Source organism: Pseudophryne corroboree, chromosome 1 (genome assembly GCF_028390025.1).
Source record: "Pseudophryne corroboree isolate aPseCor3 chromosome 1, aPseCor3.hap2, whole genome shotgun sequence".
Lineage (NCBI taxonomy): Eukaryota > Metazoa > Chordata > Amphibia > Anura > Myobatrachidae > Pseudophryne > Pseudophryne corroboree.
In genome coordinates, this window is record NC_086444.1 from 1,053,660,675 (window position 1) to 1,053,685,000 (window position 24,326).

Genomic DNA, 24,326 nt, shown 5'->3' on the forward strand with positions numbered 1-24,326 from the left:
ACCTGCCAACGATTACTGACATGTCTACTGTCACTGCATATGATTCTGTCACCATTGAAAGAAAGGTGGAGGATTATATGAGTGACAGCATCCAAGTAGGCATGTCAGACAGTCCTTACGTATACTGGCAGGAAAAAGAGGCAATTTGGAGGCCCTTGCACAGACTGGCTTTATTTTACCTAAGTTGCCCCCCCTCCAGTGTGTACTCCGAAAGAGTGTTTAGTTCAACAGGTCACCTTGTCAGCGATTGGCGTAGGAGGCTACTTCCAGAAAATGTGAGAAGATGATGTTCATCAAAATGAATTATAAATTCCTCCGTGGAGACATTTACCAGCAATTGCCTCCAGAAAGTACACAGGTACCTGTGATGGTGGATTCCAGTGGGGACGAATTAATACTCTGTGAGGAGGAGGATGTACACAGTGAAACGGGGGAGGAATCGGAGGATGAGGATGAGGTGGACATCTTGCCTCTGTAGAGCCAGTTTGTGCAAGGAGAGACTGATTGCTTCTTTTTTGGTGGGGGCCCAAACCAACCAGTCATTTCAGTCACAGTCGTGTGGCAGACCCTGTCGCTGAAATGATTGGTTTGTTAAAGTGTGCATGTCCTGTTTATACAACATAAGGGTGGGTGGGAGGGCCCAAGGACAATTCCATCTTGCACCTCTTTTTTAAATTTATCTTTGCATCATGTGCTGTTTGGGGACTATTTTTTTAAGTGCCATCCTGTCTGACACTGCAGTGCCACTCCTAGATGGGCCAGGTGTTTGTGCTGCCCACTTGGGTCGCTTAGCTTAGTCATCCAGCGACCTCAATTTTTAGGGCTAAAAATATTATTGTGAGGTGTGAGGTGTTCAGAATAGACTGGAAATGAGTGGAAATTATGGTTATTGAGCTTAATAATACTATAGGATCAAAATTACCCCCAAATTCTATGATTTTAACTGTTTTTGAGGTTTTTTAAAAAAAATCACCCGAATCCAAAACACATCCTAATCCAAAACCCGAAAGGGTGGTTTTGCCAAAATGCGTCCGAATCCAAAACGTGAGCGCGGACCCGAATCCAAAACCAAAACACGAAAAATGCCCGCTGAACATCTCTAATTTATATTCATATGGGACAGCTACCCACGGCCCCACGATTCTACAGGCCTTAGTGGAGGGCATGCAATTACCACCAGGGCTTGTTCCTCCTGAGATTCTTGGGAGGCAGGTAGAGAGTGCTGCTTGGATGCCCTGATTGGGAATTACACATAGTCAGACCGGGCAGGCAGCATTCTCTACAAGCCTGCAGCCATACAGTAAATGGCTGTCCGCACTGGATGACACTGGACCACAGGAGGGGTATTATTATTATTATTTTTTTATTATTATTATTTATGCCCATGAATGGGTGGGTAGGGGCCTCAGTTAATGGCTTTGCCCAGGACCTACAATGCTATTAAGATGGACCTGTTGGGGAAAGATAAAGAGCCAAGAAGTTAGTTCAGTACAAATGGTTAAATAATTATTTATAAGCTGTATAGTAGGCCTGGCCAAACTGTGGCTCTCCAGCTGTTGTGAAACCACATCCCAGCATGCCCTGCCACTGTTTTTGCATTCCCAGGGCATGCTGGGTGTGTAGTTTCACATAAGCTGGAGAGCCACAGGTTAGCCAGGCTTGATATACAGTATTGCATAAATATATTCATGTTTATGTACATACATGATGTGACTTGCTGTGCACTCAGAAGCTTCATGACAGTGCAGTTGATTTATTGATTTAGTAACCTGGCATTGCTTTTAACTTATTGATTTACTTTCTTCACCACAGGGGACCAATGAATTAGATCACTAGCTCAGTTTTGGATTTCATCTATAAATAACCCTCTATTATCCAGTATACAGCTATAGACTTCCCACTGTAAGGTGAAAATTAGAAATCTTGTAAACAAGCAGGGGTCCTGGCCTGGGTGCTGAATAAAAACCCTTTCAGACCACCAGCTATGAACATGGGTTATTGGAACATGAATGCGCATAACCTGTGTTCAAGTGCGGCCTGAAAGGTGCCAGGGTTAAAATTATTCCAACTCAGGTAGCGAGCAGGGTTAAACACGTGTTCAATCCAGCTCGCTTGATGCAACCCGTTTCCCATTCAATGTGTGTCAACGAGCGACACTTGGAGATCATGTGATCAATATGACGAGTTGTTTACAGCAACGGCGGGGCACCTGAGGCAGGTCCCACCCTGGGAGCTCCCGTGTCAGGTTTCTGAGTGCCACCCATCTCAGGCGGTCTGAAAGGGGTATAAGCAGAGGCGGATTGGCCATAGGGTTCACAGGGAAGATTCCCGGTGGGCCGGCGCACCCGTGGGGCCTGTTTTATTTGAGGACATGTGGTCCTTTTTATAGACATAATGAATAAGATGCTAAATAATTTGCATATATGAAAATGACTTTGCCACTTAGCCTGTGATTGCAGATGATCTAGTGTATGCTCTGTTTGCCTGCTTGGCTGACATATAAGATTGAGTGAATAGTGATTGGGATATGGTTGGTGTAATAAGCAAGAAAATATATATTTCTAAAGAATTATATAGTTTCCTAAATTCTGAAGGTGTATCATATAATGTGCTCATAATATTTAATTTTATTTCTTTTTAACTTCCCCCTTGATGCTGGACATGCCCATTATCTGGAAAGTTTTGGGGGGGAGGGTGCTGCTGCCATGGCCCATGGCTAGACCTTACACCTCTGGTGCTGCCCATGTGGGGCCACTAGTACAAATTTTTCCAGGGCCGCTTTTTGTTCCCAATCCACCCCTGGGTATAAGTATTGCAATATGCTGTGTGCAAATTTTGAATATACTGTATTTTGATGCTCATCTTCACAGGCATGACGTAAGTGAGAAGTCACCCATTATCCAATCCTAGCTATCCGCCCAGGACCCAAAGTTACTTTATTCAGCACTTGTGCTGAATGCACACAGAGGGGGTGATTCAGAGGTGGACATGGGTGCTCAAATTGTTATATCTCATTGTTAAAAGGGGCACTTAGAACTTTGTCCTTTTTGCAAGAACAGTGGAAACAGATAGGAGGTAAGTCTCACTTCAAACCACCCTTCTAATGCTGAGTGCACCTAGCAATAGTGAAAACAGCATTACCCAAGTATGTCAAGTGAAAAATAAGGTGCCAGAGACAGGCCTCTTACTGGTTAAAAGTATATCCGTGCCTCTTTAATTGTACTAGATGGAAAGGAGAATCACTGGTTATACTACTGTATGTACTGTACAGTATGTATGTATGTATGTATGTATGTATGTATGTTGTACTGTATGTATGTTTATTATGAGATCTTTTACCTTCTCCTGAATACTTATATTATTTAGATCAGATACATATAATTGATACAGAAATTACTTTATTTAACTTTTTTTTACCCTACAGCCTATACTTTGTACCAGCTATAGTTTTACTTATTAATTCTCTATTGCATACACTATTCAGTGTATAAAGAGACCAATGTGTACAAATATGTCCAGGGCCAGTGCTAGGTTCTCCTGCAGCTCTGTGTTTGCTCCAATTCTCCGCAGAGCAAGGGAATTGGATTGTGGAATACTGCTCGCATCCAGAAAGAAAAAACATTCGCTCAGGTGGGCAAGCCCTACTGCGGCATCTAATGGTATACTATAATTGCTGGCCTTGTACATGTCTGAAGGTTTACATAAAGTACACTGAATTTTGTACGAGGCAGACTATGGCCGGGATGTAACGGGAGCTGATAATGCCGTCCAGGAAATTATCGCACCACATCAGACATTACAAATGTGTGTCACTTTCCTGGAACTCGGACAATGTATTGGTGTGCATATTTTTTACAACTTCTGGGTATCGGATCTGAGTAGTCGTGGTATTGAGACTAGAAAATGTAGGATATTTTCAGGCCAACCGTAATGCATCTTTTAGTATATGAGTTCCACAGTGTGAGAGAAAGTCACCTATTGGTATCCAAAAGTCCAGTGATTAAAGCAACACACACCCTAAATAAACTCCAGTCCTCCAGGACGCACAAGCAGCTTATGCTGATTAAAATGATATGCGGCATAGCTATATTCTGTGTGTCATTTCGACTGTATCAGCATGCCTAATTATGTTACAGTGTTTGGCTAGAATACACTGTAGCATAACATTTTGTATGCAGATACTGTACAGTTGCTATTACACACAATATTGGCATGCTGCATATCATTTTAAACAGCAGGAGCTGCTTGTGCGTCCTATTAGTATAATTTTTCGTCCAATGCTATTAGGACACACAAGCATCTCTTGCTGTTTAAAATGATATGTAGCATGCCTATATTCTGTGTGTAATATTCCAGTATATTCCAAATAAACACTGTAACATAATTAGGTATGCTGATACAGTCGCAATTACACACATAATATAGCCATGCCGCATATCATTGGATTCAGCTGGATCTTCTTTTGTGACTTAGGTGGACATGTACTAAGCAGTGATAAAAGTGGAGAAGTGAGCCAGTGGATAAATTGCCCATGGCAACCGATCAGCTGCTCTATTTAGTTCCATAGTATGCAAATTATAAATGTTACGTCAATGCTGATTGGTTGCCATGGGCAGCTTCTCCACTGGCTCACTTTTATCACTGCTAAGTACATGTCCCCCTTAGTACATTCAATTGCAGCCATGACACCGTTTTTCTGTGGTGGGGGTAAATGAAACAAATTACATGTACAGTACGTTGAGCATTTTTACAGTCTGTTTTTTTTTAAGTTTCAAAATGTATTGCACAGTGTTTATTTCGTGCAAATGTTCTTGAAAGTGTACAGTACTTATAATTGATTTCCATAATTTTCATAACCAGCTCGGCCAAAAAAACCACCTCTAAATTCTTTGAAAGTTTTAGATCTGTTTTGTGTCTGACTTGCAACATCGGACTCCTTTCATCAGCCAAGTTGTACACTTAACATAGGCAAAACATCTATACTCGACTTTTTATCAGCTCTACTTTGGAGCTGAAAGCATCCGAAAAACCTGGTATTCAGCCGCTATACATTAGCCAACTTTGCAAAATGCCCGATGTTTGGTCAGTGTCAGGATGGCTGCTCCAATCCTCCCTCCCCACAGCCCTTCTTCACATGCCTACAGGGCCTTACTTCACCCTGCACTAATCTCCAGTCCCTACAGTGTGTGACTAGTTACTGTGGTCCTGTCCCTTCTCTGGTACCAGCCCTGCGCCCTTCTCACCTCACACTTCATTTGTTCCTCCGTTCTTCCCCTCAGCTCCATATTCAAGCTTTCTCTCTCCTCCCTGAACTCAAGTTCCTCATCAACCTTGTAGCTTCCCAACCCCCCTCTTCCTCGCGCTCCTCTCCATTTCCCGCCTGCTTTAGCTGAAAAAATACCCTGCAAGAGTGAAGAGCCAAGTCTCATTACCCTCCATGCACAGCTTCAGCCAGGATGGGAGACATAAGTGCATCCTGTCTCTTTGTTTTCTACATGAGGGTAAGTCACTCACATGTTAAAGGTATGTTTTAGTGGCATATTTGTTATACACATTTTATGGGAAATCCCCTGAAAACTGAAATTTTCAGGGGGATGCCCTTAAAATGTAATAATCCCCCAAAAATATCTGCTGCACTATCGCTGTTTCAGACTGTGCATGCACAGTAGGTACACATAATAAAGTAAAGTGATTGCTAATGCGATCACTTTACATCACACATCGCAGGGACGGGCTTCTATCAGAGCGCGTCTCTGGATGATATTTTTTAAACATCTGGGTGAAAATGTATTTCTTACTGCCCAAATAGCAGCAATAAGAAATTCTATTTGTCATGACTAAAGCTTAATAAATGGTCCCATAATGTTTTAATTTTATTCTAATGCACTATTACCTGCATTCCCCATAGTGTCCTCTATGCTGTTTATAACATAAATGTGTGCGCATGTGTGGATAGATAAATAGATAGATAGATTGATAGATAGATCCATCTCTGTCATCAGGTGGGTGGTGTTGCAGGTAAGTCCAGCTATTCCTGAGGGGCTGATATTCAGTGATTTAGGCCCACCAAAAGGATATTATATCTTGCCCCCCCACAACCTAAAGATGTAACTGGGCCCCTGATAGCTTAAGTGCTAATGATGTACTAGCCACACTTGCTCTGAAATCAGGAATTTGGAAACCACCCTCTAGAAGTTATTGCGCCGCCCTGTTCAGCGTGCATACTTTTTTTTCAAAGGGGCAATGGTCATGTTTCCCGCAATTAAGCCATTTTCCCCACCCCGAAGTCCCCGGGCAATCTCTGGGGGTAATTCCAAGTTGATCGCAGCAGGAAATTTTTTTAGCAGTTGGGCAAAACCATGTGCACTGCAGGGGGGCAGATATAACATTTGCAAAGAGAGTTAGATTTGGGTGAGTTATTTTGTTTCTGTGCAGGGTAAATACTGGCTGCTTTATTTTTACACTGCAATTTAGATTGCAGATTGAACTCACCACACCCAAATCTATCTCTCTCTGCACATGTTATATCTGCCCACCCTGCAGTGACAAAGGTTTTGCCCAACTGCTAAAAAATGTCCTGCTGCGATCAACTTGGAATTACCCCCTCTATACGGCAATGCTGAGCTTACGAGTATGTTCTTTAACAAAATACTGTAACTACTGTATGACTGGTAATTGCATGATATATGTTTGTATTGATTTCTTTGATGTCTGACAGATGATTATGGGAAGGCAGATTTGTTGGTAGGCCACTTATTTCAATAAAGATTTTTAGAAAAAAAGCAGGTTAACTGAAACATATTTGGATTAGAAAACATATACTGTACTATCATTTAAGAGTTTGATGTTAAGGAGCCAAGGCGATTGAAATAGAATATTTGGGATCTGTTTCTGGAATGGTTACACTTTTGATTTTTAGATAAGGCTTGTCTGTAATTAAGAAAAATATGTCTAAAGTATACTTAATTTAATATATTTACCCTGTTTTTATCTTCCTGCTTTCTGTTACTTTCAGTATAATGGAGCCTCAAGTAAGAGATCTCATATCTCATAAGTACAAACAGACACAGTTTATGTGCCATTATACCACTAGATTGACAATAAAGTATAGATGAGTGGCTCAGTTTCCATGGAAACCGAAACCACCCGATCTCTCCGGTTTCTGAATATTTCCAAGCCCTGGCTTGGTATTTTCTGCAAGACTCGGATCCTAAAAACGTCATCTTCCCGGCTTCAGACCCCTTGTGTGTTTTGGATACCATAAAAGTCCCTCCCTCATGGTTTGGATGCCATTTTACACAGAGGGAGAAGGTGTGGGGTGGACTACTGTAACTGTGATTAAGGGCCTTAGGATATAGTGTCACCATGAGACTCTGTGTCACCATCATTAGTAAAGGGCAGTCGGGCTACTGTGACTGTGATCAGGGGCTACTGTGACTATGATTAAGGACAGTGGAATACAGTGTCATCCTTAGGGGGATATCCAATTACAATGGCTACCCTATTAACCCTGATACAGTGTTCTCCTCCCTCCGATGCCATCATTTATCGGGGATAACGAGCCATCGGAGCCACAAAAATACAAGGGATCAGGGACTTGCAGTATCCCTGATCCCATGTGTTTTCGCTCTATCACGGGTACAATTTTGCCCAATAAAAATGGCCCCTAATTGGATACCAGGATAATAACCATTGGTCATTAATCACGATATTCGGCTGTTTTTATCGGCCAACATCACATCGGAGCTAATAGGATATCCCCCTTAAACTGTCATCAGTGAAGGGCTATCTGCTGCAGTAGTATGATTAAGGGATACTGTAACTATTACTAATATTAATAATTAATAATTTAAAGAAGAGCTACTGTGATTAAGGACAATGGGATACAGTGTCACCCACAGACTCTGTGTCATCATTGAAGGGTTGTGGGCTGCAATAGTGTGATTAAGGACTACTGTGTCTATTACAAATATTAATAATTAATAATATAAAGAAAAGTTACTGTGATTAAGGGCAGTGAGATACAGTGTCACCCTCAGACTCTGTTGGCTAGATGCACCATCGCTTCGAAAGTGATAAAATAGAGAGTGAAAAAGTAGCAGCCAATCAGTCCTAACTGCCATGTCACAGGCTGTGTTTGAAAAATGGCAGTTAAGACCTGATTGGCTGGTACTTTTTCACTCCATTTTATCACTTTCCAAATGATGATGCATCTAGCCCTGTGTCATAAATGTGGGTCTGTGGGCTGCAGCACTGTGACTCTGTCAGTGTTAGGAAAATCATCATTCAAAAAAAAAAAAGTGCGTGTTGTTGTTCAGGCACTGCACTTAAAAAGATAATGCAGTAGGTGCCATTACTGTTACTAATAGCCTGTGAGTTGATATGGATCAGTTGATAGAAGAGCAGGAGCAGCAACCCAGTACTAGTGCTGTGGTTGCTGCCAGTTATGATGATACTAGTACTACAACATTTACTAAAGGTGATCCACGGGGCCTGCATTGGTGAACAATATTGTGAGCTGTGAGGTGGTCAAAATTGACTGAAAATTAATGTTTCTGAGGTTAATACCACGGTAGGAACAAAACAGTCGCAAATTACATGACTTTAGCTGTTTTTAGCATTTTTTTAAAGAAAATACTGTACAGATCCAAAATCAAAACCCTTGAAGGTGGTAATGCAAAACCAAAACACGAAGTTGAATACAGATCCAAAACAAAACACAACGGTCAGTGCACATCTCTACAATGAGGGTTAGTAACACATGTACATATTTGTTAATGACAATTTTAAAATTGTTCAATTGCTTAGGTACTACTTATACAGTGCAAACATTTCTCCAATATTGTAGGTATTGTAATATAGAATGATTTCCATTTTCAGGGAGGTCTTTTGGAAAGCAGATTTTTTTTTTCATTTCCAGAATTTTGGAGCACCATGCATAAACAAAAAAATAAATGTAGAAACTAGCACTCTTTCCCCATTCTGTCTCAGTAATTCCTCTTTACATCATCATTCAGCTCCCTACAATGACAATAGAAGATGGGTCTAAGGACCCTATATAGTATTCAGCCCTGTGCATGCACCCGCATCAGCATTGTATTTTTTGCGGTTCGATCGCAGGTTGTGTACATAGGGGGCACCCTGCATGCTGCTGTGTGTTGCACTATACTTTGCTGTATTGGGCTGTGTCCAGATTCATTGGTGGCTGTGCAGTATAGTGACTGTGTATAGTGGGCATGCTGCTGTGTGCTGCGCTATTCTCTGCTGTATTGTGTTGTGTCCAGACTCACAAGTGGCTGTTCTCTGTATAATGACATTGTTTAGGAGCACGCTGCTGTAAGTTTTAATGGAGCTGTAAGTTAAAAAATAAAAATAAAAAATATATCTATTGCTTGTACTTGTACCGTTTGGTGTGCTTTGTTCACATGCATTAATAATAAGCCCTGTGATCCCGCAGTTTTAACCAAGCTGCATGTTAAAAAATAAAATATACATATATATATTGTTTGTATGTGTACAGTTTAGTGCACTTTGTTCACGTGCATTAATAATAATCCCTGTGATTCAGACAGTTTTAACAGAGCTGCTAGTTAAAAAATAAATATATATCTACTGTTCGTACTTGTACTGTTTGGTACACTTTGTTCACTTGCATTAATAATAGGCCCTGTGATCCACGAAGTTTTAACGGAGCTGCAAGTTAAAAAATAAAAATAAAATATATACAGGTATTGTTTGTAGTAGTACTGTTTGGTGAGCTTTGTTCACGTGCATCTATAAGCCCTGTTATCCATGCAGCGTGTGGCAATGTTTCATAGATGTGCTATAAATGTCCATGTTTTTGTGCCGCTGCTCTGTCACTTAGTAACCAGCCAGCTCGCTGCAGCCTTTGCCCAATATTGTGGGCTGTGAGGTGGTAAAAATTGACTGGAAATGACTGGAAATTAATGTTATTGAGTTTAATACTACTCTAGGAACAAAAAAAAGGCCCAAGTTATGTGATTTTGCTTTTTTGATTATCAATTTTTGAAAAATAAAATCCAAATCCAAAGCCAGTCACAGCAGTTTGGCAAATCCAAAGCAAGATGACAAATCAGAGCCAAATCCAGACAAAATGGTCCGACGCACATCGCTCATTTCTAGTTGCAATCACTGACACCAACATGCCCACAACAGGTCTGCCACCCACCGTAGTCACTGGCAAGGAACAGCCATCAAATTGCATGGCTCTCCCCCAGCAGTAACCATGGGGACACATGCGTAGAAAGAAACCATCAGGCACTTGCACCCAAAGCTTTCTATGCAGTCACCTCTGATTCACCCCCAGAGTCGATAACTTCTAGTCAAAGAAATTTACGTGTACACCCAGACCTTATAATTTCAGCCTACTTTAAATCAGGCCCTTTGCATCTACTACAGTATATCAGATATTTCTGTTTTACATTCTATTACAAATTATTCATAATCTATAAGAGGTAGGTTGCATAATGGGTAACGCTAAAATTAGTATCATATATATTATACAATACACTGTAATGTCCTATGTTACAGGTCAGTTGTATTTTTAGACATCTACAAATGTAACTTGAGGCCATGCTGGGATTTATAGTGGCACAAAAGCCGCATAGTCATGTATTGTCTGTCTCTACAAGGACAGTATCAGAACCTCCAACATGATCCCATACCCTCCAACATTTTACACATAAAAATTGGTACAAATTAGAAAAGGGGGCGTGGTCATGGTTAAAGGGGCGTGGCCACGTCCCTTTTCCTATACTTTCAATGGAAGTTTGGAGAGCCAAATATCAGTTCAGACCATACAAAAAAGGTACTGTACCTGCCAAAAAGGTACAGTTTGAGGGTATGTGATCCCTTCCACCGGGTACACAATGCTCTGCTTCTGGGCATCCCACTTAATTTATGATTGTAGTAGTCACCTATATCACAGGTTCTCAAACTCGGTCCTCAGGACCCCACACAGTGCATGTTTTGCAGGTATCCTCACAGAATTGCAAGTGAAATAATTAGCTCCACCTGTGGACCTTTTAAAATGTGTCAGTGAGTAATTAATACACCTGTGCACCTGCTGGGTTACCTGCAAAACATGTACTGTGTGGGGTCCTGAGGACCGAGTTTGAGAACCCCTGACCTATATTGAACTAATTGCTGTAATTGATTAGATGAGTGTTTTTTTTTTACATATGTGACTACATGAATTGGGAAATCCAGGAGCAGAGCATTTTGTACCTTGTGGAAGAGGGTATGCAGCATAATGTTTTCATGGAAAAAATATGCAAGGTAAATCCAGTGCATAACTGCTATACATTTACATATATATTTATGAGACCAGCTGTACCCTGGCTACAGGGCCACTATGTGACATCCTAAGGTCAGGGGGAGCTGAGATTCTGATGGAACTGGAACATTTATTTAACCGGTACTCTGAAGTGCTGTAATTGGCTTACAGTATTGTCTGTGGGAGTAAACATGCGAACTGCCTTACTTTCCCAGCCAGTGCTAAGCTAATGATATAATTAAGAAAGCAATCAGTTAAAAGCTAGTGATAATAAAGTTAAAGTGCATCCCATGTCTGTGACATCATTATCTCTAGGCATGTTCCTTTATGCTCTCCTAACTACATGACAGAGACACACCCTGTCTAACTGTGCTGTGGATCTTAATATGATTTCCTAGCAAGTCGTGAGAAATGAAAGAACAGTAACATGCTCTAGATTGCCTTCCTTCCTGCAAGCATGCATCTGACAAAGGTGAGGAGAACTTCCATTGTAATGTTTGACATGCTCATACAATTATTATTATTTTAATTTAAATGCTATATGACTTTATTATTAATGTAGTGTGATCGTACTCCTAAGGCGGTATGGCTGTATAATGATTTAGAACAAGCTTAGAAAACATGTGGCTTCCTAGCTGTTGTGGAACTACAAGTTCCGGAGAAGTTGAAGACATAGCTGTAGATTTTATACCTCTGTTTTAGGAAACTGTTTGCTGTGTACTGTTCCTTGGACAAGATCTTTCTTAGTAGCATCTGCAAAAACACACAGGAGGGTTGTGCAGACAGATGTTGTGCTTATAAAAATGTATTGTTTCCGCGCACAGTATCCAGTATGGTGAAGAAGGCAGTTGTTCTTTGTTTTATTGTTTTTTTTACAGGTGCACATGTTGAAAATGAGCTCATGGGCATTTATGTATCTCTTTTGCAGGGTACTGTCCAAAGTGCATATAAATATACTAGCAAAAGCTTCAGATACCCCTACACCCCCCCCCCCCCCCCCCCCCCCATCCTAAAATTGCTTTTGAATGTTAGTATAGTGATATTTTAAACTGTTCAGTGTTTGATTTCCAGGTGATTGTTGTTGGTTGCAAGAATGTATTATACTATTACACTTCTTTATACAACTATTACACACAGCTGATCATCAGCAATCACACACTGTATAGATATAAAGACATTTCCAGCGTCATTTACTAGATTCAGTTATGCACAAGCCTGTTTGTAAAGTCACACTGTGAATAAATGCAAAGGTAGCACAGGAGAGGTAATTGGGTGTATGACAAATCAACATAATGCTTACAATGCAATTTGTATTATTACATGATATGTGCAATAATACAGTGCAGTAACATTGTCAACCATCAATGCTTTATGGATTGAATTCATATAAGCTTAATTGATGTAACCCAATAAATATCAGTGCAGTCAAAGAATACGAACATGCAGATGGGATAGTGATGCATCTATGTATTGGCGCAAAGGAATTTAATCAGGTAATGCTATGTTTGTATGGGGTATGGGTGCCGCCCTGTGCAGCACATGCTCTGCAGACCGTTGTCTTGTCATGTCTGCTCGTCCCCAGAGAGGCATTAATATTGTCTGTCTTGTGCTTACTGAATGGATGGGTCATACTCTGCTACTTACTTCTACTGACTTAATTAATTGCTTTTGTTGTTGTTGTGGTTTGTACTGTGATATTGGTGCACCCTTTCAGTGTTTTTATGTTGTAGTTTACCATTTTTAACCTATTCTATCCAAGATACTAATACAACTAATTTGAGAATTTGCCACATACCAGAGCAATCTTTAATCATCAAGATTCTATTTTATTACTGCCTAAATAAAAATGATAATAATGCTAATGAATTAATAAAAACATATAAGATTAATGTTATTAAGAAAAAACAATAATACATATTCTTATTATATTGTTAGTAATACCTGTATTATTTTTAATGTAGGATTCTTTCTTTAAGCCTTCACAATTAAGTTTTTTATATATTTATACATACTAAGATCATTTTAGCATTAATTTAGGTTTTTTTATTTAAAATTATTAATTGTCTCTAAAACCAAATTTATTGCCTTTCCCCTCTCCTTCCCTCCACTCCCTCTCTGTAGACAACATGTCAGTCTCATCTGTCCCACAAGTCTGCTGTCTGGCAGCCATCCGCTATTATGCCTTCTCTTTCTCCCCCACATTCCTTCCCTCCTGCTAGTTCAACCTCTGTAATATTTCCAGGATCAGCCCCTTTTTCACCCATGAAGCCACTAAAGGTCACTGCCATCTTTTCTATTATCTGACTTATCTATTGCCTTGACTAGTGTAACTAATGGGGGATACACATGGAGAGATCCGTGCTTACAATCTAAGTAATCTGACTAGATCGCTTAGAAGTTAAGCACGGATCTCTCGTGTGTATACCCCCCAGCTATCGCCGGTACTAGATTGAGCCTGCATGCAGACTCAATCTAGCAGGTCGCTGACTTCAGCGCTGTGGAGTGAGCGCCCCCCATTCCCCCCCACCCCCCTTGCTCAGTACACATCGCGCTGAGTGCTGAGCGGGGGGAGAGATGTGTGCTAAGCTGTCTGTGATAGATCGCTCAGCACACATCTCTAGGTGTGTACCCCCCTTTACTCCTCTCTGGTCTTTCTTACTCCTTCCTCACTACACTTCAGTCTATCTTTAACTCCGCTATCTAACTAAGGGGTACATTTACTAAGCAGTGATAAGAACGGAGAAGTGAGCCAGTGGAGAAATTTCCCCATCAACCAATCAGCAGCTCTGTATCATTTTATAGTATGCAAATTATAGATGTTACTTCAGTACTTATTGGTTGCCATGGGCAACTTCTCCACTGGCTCACTTCTCCGCTCTTATCACTACTTAGTAAATGTACCCCTAATTCTCCTCTCTTGGTACTCTAAAGGACCATACAGACAGGAGATGTGGAGGAAGATGTGTGCTGAGTGAACCACTCAGCACACATCTCTCCCCCCGCTCAGCACAGCGCAATGTGCTGAACAAGGGGGGGACAGACACGGGGTGGGGGGGGTGCTCATTTCACCCAGCGGTGAAATGAGCCACCTGCTAGATTGTGCCTGCAGGCCAATCTAGCACCGGCGATAGCGACGCACCACGGTAATGCGCATCGCTGTCGCCGGCACCCCTACACACAAAGCGATGTGATCTTAATTTCTAAACAATCTAGTCAGATTGCTTTGAAATTAAGTAAACATCGCTCCATGTGTACCCACCCTTAACTATGCTGAGCCTCAGTTGCTCCCATAAAGAATCAAGTTCAATCTCCTCACCCTACAAAGCCCTCAACCTGTCTTCTCCTCCCTACATCTCTAGCCTTTCTTCACTCCCACCACCCTACTCTACAAATAACTGATGCTTCACCTTCTACCTCATCACCTCTTCTCACTCTCACCTTCAGAATTTATCCACTGCTGCTCCCAACCACCGGAATGACTGTCTTGCTCAATCAGACTGAAATCCAGCTGCCCAGCTTTTAAACATGCCATACATCCTACCACTTCATTAAAGCCTACCGCTCTTCCTCCTAACTGTCCATTTTCTGTATCACACGCCCCTGCCCTGCTCCCTACGCAAGGTCTGGCCACATTCCCTTTAGAATATAAGGTCTCATGAGCAGGGCCCTGCCCTTTCTATCTCTCTATGTAAACTGTGGATTGTAACTACATTACTGCACTACTACATTGTAGTTATACATGTGTCTGTAACAGTTTGTACATTGCAATGTACTGTTTGTTCTGCATATTCCTGATAAGGTGTCAGAGGAGTATGAGGAATCTTATTTTAATGTAAAAAAGAAGTCCTCAGTTACTTCTCCTGTGTCAAAGGAATTGAATACCCTGTTTGAAGAACCATGGGTTAATCCTGATAAGAAGTTTCAGATCCCTAAAAGGTTACTCTCATCTTTTCCTTTTCCTCTGGAGGAAAGGAAAAAATTGGAAAATCCACCGATAGTGGACGCATCAGTCTCTAGGCTGTCACGTAAAATTGTATTGCCTGTTCCTGGTGTAGCCTCCCTGAAAGACAAGGCTGATCGTAAAATTGAGACTACACTCAAATCATTGTACACAGCTGCTGGGGTGGCCCAAAGACCAACTATTGCATGTGCGTGGATCACTAAAGCCATTGCTAAATGGTCAGGTAACCTAATTGAGGGGTTAGATTCCTTAACCAGATTCCGCCCAGTGCTTTGTTCTTCCTGCACTGTTACTTGGTTAAGTAATGATGAACCGTTGCTGTTCCTGTTTCAAGTTTGGTTGGCTTTCCTCTTGTTGTGTGTGCTGGTTCGGAATCTCACCACTATCCTCATCTATCCTTCTCTTGAAGTATGTCCGTCTCCTCAGGCACAGTTTCCTAGACTGAGTCTAGTAGGAGGGGCATAGAGGGAGGGGCCAGCACACACTATCAAAGTGGCCATGGCTCCTAGTGGACCCGTCTATACCGCATGGTAGTATCCTCTACGGACTACAAGAAAAGGATTTACCGGTAGGTAATTAAAATCCATTTTTTTTTTCTAAGAATCCGAGTCAAGCAAATAAAATGGTGTTTGAGGAGCATTTCTGCAACATCAAATGGCTTCATGTATTCTGTGTGGCAATGTAAGAAAGTCTGAACCTACCCTAAAGCCCTTAATCCCCCTTAGGCCTTATATTAAGACCCCCGCCACAAGGACGTACGAAGAAGTGTTAACTCCATTTACAGTATGTCTTATATATATCAAGATCAGTCAGATTAGAGCTATGATATAGTCCTTTTTTTTTTTTTTGGGGGGGGGGTGGGGGGGATTTTATTGTAAAACATTACCTTTCTGCCAATGAGAATTTTCATAGCGCTTAAGCTTCTGCTTTGTAGCTGCTAGCTAAGACTCACAGAGACTCTCCTTACCTCATCCAGACTTGTGTCCACATTATCCTCACAAGGCCTGATTTTCATATTTCCACCAGTTTAGTTGGGTGGGCACAATAGGGGAACAATATCTCCTCCTGACTAATGACCCCATGCAAACACTCTCATTGCCTGACCAGATTCTTCATCCATCTCTATCATCGGGTTTGCATACATTTCTGAATCAGACCTATTGTCCAATAAAATTGGCACATAGGGGAATATTTACTAAGCTCCCGATTTTGACCGAGATGGTGTTTTTTCTTCAAAGTGTCATCTCGGGAATTTACTAAAGTCAAATCACGGCAGTGATGAAGGCATTCGTATTTTTTTGGTAGTCCTCGGAAAAAATTACGAATGAATACACCATCGGTCAAATACGGCTGGAATTTGGTAGAAATCGGTCATTTACTAAAAAGTGCAAATCACAAACACTGCCGACAATAGCCAAACACTGCCGTGATTAAATACAAATCGTGAAAAAGTGCTAAAAAAAAACAGACCTGCTTTTTTTTACCGTGTTCGGATAGGCATGCACGGATCCATGAGATCCGTGCATGTTTTTTCAGTGGGAAGGGGTGGGAAAGTGTTATTTTTTATTTATTTTTTAAATGCGTGGGGTCCCCCCTCCTAAGCAAAACCAGCCTCGGGCTCTTTGAGGCGGCCCTGGTTGTAAAAAATATGGGGGAAAAAGTGACAGGGGTTCCCCCATATTTAAACAACCAGCACCGGGCTCTGCGCCTGGTCCTGGTTCCAAAAATACGGGGGACAAAAAGCGTAGGGGTCCCCCGTATTTCTGAAACCAGCACCGGGCTCCACTAGCCAGATACATAATGCCACAGCCGGGGGACACTTTTATATTGGGCCCTGGCATTACATACCCAACTAGTCACCCCTGGCCGGGGTACCCTGGAGGAGTGGGGACCCCTTCAATCAAGGGGACCCCCCCTCCAGCCACCCAAGGGCCAGGGGTGAAGCCCGAGGCTGTCCCCCCCATCCAAGGGCTGCGGATGGGGGGCTGATAGCCTTTTTGACAAAAGTTGAATATTGTTAGTAGCAGTACTACAAGTCCCAGCAAGCCTCCCCCGCAAGCTGGTACTTGGAGAACCACAAGTACCAGCATACGGTGGAAAACCGGGCCCGCTGGTACCTGTAGTACTACTACTAAAAAAATACCCCAATAAAAACAGAAGACACACACCTTGAAAGTAAAAGTTTAATACATACATCCACACCTCCATACAGGCATACACACATACTTACCTATGTTCACACGAGGGTCGGTCCTCTTCTCCATGTAGAATCCATGGGGTACCTGTTGGAAAAATTATACTCACATAATCCAGTGTAGTTCGGTCTTCTTTTCTATTTGTAATCCAGGTACTTTGCAAAATAAAAAAACGGACACCCGACCACGCACTGAAAGGGGCCCCATGTTTTCACATGGGACCCCTTTCCCCGACTGCCAGGAACCCCCCTGACTTCTGTCTAAGAGGGTTCCTTCAGCCAATCAGGGTGCGCCACGTTGTGGCACCCTCCTGATTGGCTGTGTGCTCCTGTAGTGTATGACAGGCAGCACACGGCAGTGTTACAATGTAGCGCCTATGCGCTCCATTGTAACCAATGGTGGGAACTTTGTGGTCAGCGGTGAGGTTACTTTCGGTCAACCGCTGACCACAAAGTTCCCACCATTGGTTACAATGGAGCGCACAGGCGCTACATTGTATCACTGCCGTGTGCTGCCTGTCATACACTACAGGAGCACACAGCCAATCAGGAGGGTGCCACAACGTGGCGCACCCTGATTGGCTGAAGGAACCCTCTTAGACAGAAGTCAGGGGGGGTTCCTGGCAGTCGGGGAAAGGGGTCCCATGTGAAAACATGGGGCCCCTTTCAGTGCGTGGTTGGGTGTCCGTTTTTTTATTTTGCAAAGTACCTGGATTACAAATAGAAAAGAAGAGGACCGAACTACACTGGATTATGTGAGTATAATTTTTCCAACAGGCACCCCATGGATTCTACATGGAGAAGAGGACCGACCCTCGTGTAAACGTAGGTAAGTATGTGTGTATGGAGGTGTGGATGTATGTATTAAACTTTTACTTTCAAGGTGTGTGTCTTCTGTTTTTATTGGGGTATTTTTTTAGTAGTAGTACTACAGGTACCAGCGGGCCCGGTTTTCCACCGTATGCTGGTACTTGTGGTTCTCCAAGTACCAGCTTGCGGGGGAGGCTTGCTGGGACTTGTAGTACTGCTACTAAAAACAATATTCAACTTTTGTCAAAAAGGCTATCAGCCCCCCATCCTCAGCCCTTTGATGGGGGGGACAGCCTCAGGCTTCACCCCTGGCCCTTGGGTGGCTGGAGGGGGGGTCCCCTTGATTGAAGGGGTCCCCACTCCTCCAGGGTACCCCGGCCAGGGGTGACTAGTTGGGTATGTAATGCCAGGGCCGCAGGGACCAATATAAAAGTGTCCCCCGGCTGTGGCACTATGTATCTGGCTAGTGGAGCCCGGTGCTGGTTTCATAAATACGGGGGACCCCTACGCTTTTTGTCCCCCGTATTTTTGGAACCAGGACCAGGCGCAGAGCCCGGTGCTGGTTGTTTAAATATGGGGGAACCCCTGTCACTTTTTTACCCATATTTTTACAACCAGGGCCGCCTCAAAGAGCCCGAGGCTGGTTTTGCTTAGGAGGGGGGACCCCACACATTTTTTTTTTCAAGATTTTAACATTGATTTATTTTTTTATAGAGGTGCACAATGAAGCCCAGCACGGATCTCACAGATCCGGCCGAGATTCATTGTGCGAAAGTCGGCAGTGTTTTACAAGTCACTCACGTAAAACACTGCAAAAAAAAAAAACGAATGACATCGTCATCGGTAAATACGAAAATGCAGAATACAACAGCTTAGTAAATTAGTCGTAATAAATTCAAAAAGTTGCAACTTTACACTTTCGATGTCATTCGTGATTGAACTTTAACCTCAATCGGGAAAATACGAATTTTAGTAAATATACCCCAAAAAGAGTGACCAGCTTTACACTTCTTTCTGGATCTGAGATCAGAACCTCCAGTATAGACTGTGCAGGATGTCAGTGAACCAGTGGTGCCAAGAGGGGTGGGGGCAGGTACTATTTACTGGGCCCAGGCATGATGGAGGGACCCAGAGGAGGGCCAAGTCATTGTCCCCCCTTACCTGGCAGCAGCTCTTGCAGTACTTGTCCTCAGCCCAGCACACGCTGCTGTGTGCTGGGCTGCAGTGTGGTCAGGGAGGCACTTAAAGTACTATTTTCGTCTGTATTTTTTTCTAAGTGTGCAGGGCCACACCTCCCATAATTAGGCCACACCCCCTGAAAAGTACCTGGGCCCAGGCGAGGCTCTCTACAGCCCTGCAGTGAACCACTGTGCCATAGAAGTGCTCCTTTGAGCTGTGACTGGGGCACCATTATAAAAAGTTCAGCAGTAGAATGAGAGACTGTGCTGCTTGTGCCATGGGATGAAGTAAAAATTCAATGTTATAAGTTCTTTGATAAAATCAATCACAAAATACAAAATACATTTAAATACTATGCAATAAGCATTATACCTCCTCCAAACCATTACATTTTCTACTGGGAATTGAATACATTTGTAGGGTGATGGCGAGCAGGTAGATGGGCAAAGTGAGGCAGGGTTAAGTGAATCGGAAAGCACATTTCTAGATTTACCTGCTCATTATTCCCCGCTCACCCTCTTTTCCTTGACATCCTACGAGCATTTTGTCTTCCTTTCACAGAAAAAAATCTGCCTTGCTCAACATTGCAAAACTGTATCTTAAAAATGTTTCCATAATGAAGCCAAGTGTCTCCACAACAGATCCATTTTTTTATCTTTATTATTATTAATGTAGCTTTTTATTAGTTAAGATAGAATTTGTCCAGCTGGCTGTTTGTGCTTTTGTTTTTGATAAATTGTAACCGGACCATATAAAGAATTTCTTACGCACTACTATCACAAGCACATTACTAAAGCAAATGATGGAAATATGTAGACGTGGCATTATGACAGTTTCAACAAAGTCACTAATGCTTCAGTAACAATTAGGAGTGTTTTGTTATAATAGTGTAACACATTTATACTGTATGCCTGATTACATCTGACAATACTGTACCAATATTTATTCTACAGTACTTATGTCTCTACCATTGTCCCACCAGTAGTATTATTTAACTATGCCAGATACTACAGTATTTACAAATACAAAATCTAAGCTGGTTATGGAATATGGAACAGCTACGTTAGCATTACTGCTTCACAGCAATGAGGTCACGGGTTTGATTCCAATCATGTCCCTAACTGTGTGGCACTGGCGTATTTATAATGGGTGCAGTGGGTGCGGTGCACGTGGGCCCCCGGGGGTCCAGGGGGGCACACACCGCACACCCATTAATATAACTACTTACCCTCCGGAGTCCCATGGCGCAGATGCAGCGCTGCCAAAATCACTGAGAAAATGGCACAGCGCCATTTTGTCAGTGTTTCGCGCATGCGCAATAGGTAAATCACTGGGAAAATGTCCACCGCACCATTTTCCCGGAGATCTGAGCATGCGCAGAAGACTCTGGGACAGACCCCTAGGGACCCCTAGGGACCCCTAGGGACCCTAGTGCCGAGAGTCTACACAGCACTGCCGGCTAGGGAGGAGGGGGCCCAGCCAGGGCCGGTTCCGGGGCTTCTGGCGCCCCGGTCGGCATTAGGGGGTGTGGCTTCATACAGGGGGCATGGTCAGTTACGCCCCCTGTACTGTTGTAGGATGTGCGGTGCGCGATGACGTCATCGCGCACCGCACAGCAAAGGTCCTCTCCACGAAGGTAAACTAGACGCTAAGCGTCTAGTTCCCTTCGTGGAGAGGACCTTTGCTGTGCGGTGCGCGATGACGTCAACGCGCACCGCACATCATTACAGTGAAGGTCCTCTCCAGGAAGGGAAATTAGACGTGTAGCGTCTAGTTTCCCTTCACAGCGGGCAGCCCACGAAGGGAAACTAGACGCGTAGCGTCTAGTTTCCCTTCACAACGGACATCGGGACAGCGGCCCACGGCAGCGGGGGGCACCACAGCAGCAGCGGATCTTGCCATGGTGCGGCGCCCTCCGGAAGGCGGCGCCCCAGGCAAAAGTCCTGCTTGCCCGTGGCAAGATCCGCTACTGGGCCCAGCCTTAGCCTGCACACGGGCCTCCTCCTCTCTAGAAACGCCCCTGCTGTGTTGAGTTTGTATATTCACCTTGTGCTTGCGTGGGTTTCCTTTGGGTACTCTTGTTTCCGCCCACACTCCAAATTTATACTGGCAGGTTAATTGGCTTCTAACAAAATTAACCCTTGTGTGAATGTGTGTGTGTGTACATGTGATAGGGAATATAGAATGTAAGCTCCACTGGGGCCGAGACTGATGTGAATGGCCAAGTATTATCTGTAAAGCGCTGCGGAATATGTGTGTGCTATATATATATATATATATATATATATATATATATATAACTGGTACTAAATAAATAAAAATTCATGACTTATTGGTCCAGCTGACAGACATACTGTGAGTTGGCCACCCATGGGCTCTACATTAAAGTTACCAGTGTAAAACATTAATTTACATGTAATATGATTTATTCAAGTCTTGCAGCTTTTCTTCCAGTCATACTATATTTTGATTATACTCGATAACTTCATTTTTGCAAAAACTGGTATGTACACACAGGCAGATTTGTGTGTTGCTGTATGTGAAAGCTTTCCATTTTCATCACCGAAAGGAGATCATGTAACTCACCATGGCCAAAATGTATTAAGAATTCGAGTTTGTCCGGGAATTCACTAAGCACCAATCTCGGCAGTGTTTGGACTATTCGTAATGGTTCGATTATCAAAGTTCAGAAATACGAATGAATAGACCATCGGTCAAACACGGCTGTTATTTCATACAATACGGGCATTCACTATTCATTCGTATTTGGGTGTTAGTCTCTGAGTGCTCAAGTGCGGGTCTGTTTTTTTTTCGATTCGTTAAAAAAAGCAGCAAAAAAATAGACCTGCTTTTTCCAGTCGAGTTTGGATAACCATGCACGGATCAGTGAGATCTGTGCATGGTTATCTATGGGAAAGGGTCTGTTTGGTGTTAAAACATAAAAAAAAATTGCGTGGGGTCCCCCCTCCTAAGCATAACCAGCCTCGGGCTCTTTGAGCCGGTCCTGGTTGTCAAAATATGGGGAAAAAAATTATAGGGGTTCCCCCATATTTCATCAACCAGCATCGGGCTCTGCACCTGGTCCTGGTTCCAAAAATACGGGGGACAAAAAGCGTAGGGGTCCCCCGTATTTTTGAAACCAGCACCGGGCTCCACTAGCCAGGTACATAATGCCACAGCCGGGGGACACTTTTATACTGGTCCCTGCGGCCCTGGCATTACATACCCAACTAGTCACCCCTGGCCGGGGTACCCTGGAGGAGTGGGAACCCCTTAAATCAAGGGGTCCCCCCTCCAGCCACGCAAGGGCCAGGGTGAAGCCCGAGGCTGTCCCCCCCATCCAAGGGCGGTTGATGGGGGGCTGATAGCCATGTGTAAAAAATGTGAATATTGTTTTTAGTAGCAGTACTAAAAGTCCCAGCAAGCCTCCCCCACAAGCTGGTACTTGGAGAACCACAAGTACAAGCATGCGGTTGAAAACCTGGTCCGCTGGTACCTGTAGTACTACTACTAAAAAAATACCCCAAAAAAAACAGGACACACACCGTGAAAGTATAAGTTTATTAGATACATGCACACCTCCATACATACATACTTACCTATGTTCCCACGAGGCTATCCTCTTCTCCATGTAGAATCCTTGGGGGGCCTGTGATAAAAATTATACTCACATAATCCAGTATAGATTGTGTCCAAAGTATAATCCACGTACTTGGCAAAACAAAAAAACGGAAACCCGACCACGCACTGAAAGGGGTCCCATGTTTACACATGGGACCCCTTTCCCCGACTGCCAGGACCCCCCCTGACTCCTGTCAAAGAGGGTCCCTTCAGCCAATCAGGGAGCGCCATGTCGTGGCACTCTCCTGATTGGCTGTGTGCTCCTGTAGTGTCTGTGAGGCAGCACACGGCACAGATACAATGTAGCACCTATGCGATCCATTGTAGCCAATGGTGGGAACTTTGCGGTCAGCGGTGAGGTTACTTTCGGTCAACCGCTGACCGCAAAGTTCCCACCATTGGCTGCAATGGAGCGCATAGGCGCTGCATTTTATCTGTGCCGTGTGCTGCCTCACAGACACTACAGGAGCACACAGCCAATCAGGAGAGTGCCACGACAGCCTCGGGCTTCACCCCTGGCCCTTGGGCGGCTGGAGGGGGGGGACCCCTTGATTTAAGGGGTTCCCACTCCTCCAGGGTACCCCGGCCAGTGGTGACTAGTTGGGTATGTAATGCCAGGACTGCAGGGACCAGTATAAAAGTGTCCCCCGGCTGTGGCATTATGTACCTGGCTAGTGGAGCCCGGTGCTGGTTTAAAAAATACGGGGGTCCCCTGCGCTTTTTGTCCCCCGTATTTTTGGAACCAGGACCAGGTGCAGAGCCCGGTGCTGGTTGATGAAATATGGGGGAACCCCTGTCATTTTTTTCTCCATATGTTGTCAACCAGGACCGGCTCAAAGAGCCCAAGGCTGGTTGTGCTTAGGAGGGGGACCCCACTCAATTTTTTTCGGATTTTTTACTACTTAAAATACCTTTTTAAGGTACACAATGAAGCCCTGCACGGATCTCACAGATCCGGCCGGGATTCCTTGTGTTTTGTCAGGCAGTGTTTTACTCCTCACTCCCGTAAAACACTGCCTAACATTACGAATCACATCGACATCGGAAAATACGAATTGGGTAAAGTCGGCAGCTTAGTGAATGAGCGTATCAGGATTCAAAAAGTTGCAGTAAAATGCACCCGATTCCATTCGAGTTCAAACACCCTTCAAAATGGCAAAAACACGAATCTTTGTAAATAAATATACTCCCATGTCTGTGTAATGTATGTGAGTAACAATCTGTCACCTAGACTTGTAGGTAACATGATTATTTTGTGGTTTCTT

The 24,326-nt window shown here is 43.3% G+C and overlaps 1 protein-coding gene across 1 annotated transcript in view; it reads left to right on the forward strand.

Moving 5' to 3' along the window:
* The first annotated feature begins 11,631 nt into the window (after positions 1–11,631).
* The window catches only part of DLC1 (DLC1 Rho GTPase activating protein), an 856,713-nt gene continuing 844,018 nt past the window's right edge, over positions 11,632–24,326 (forward strand). The window contains exon 1 of the mRNA XM_063920868.1: positions 11,632–11,768. The gene's annotated coding sequence lies outside the window, so the exon portion shown is untranslated. The remainder of the gene's footprint in view (positions 11,769–24,326) is intronic.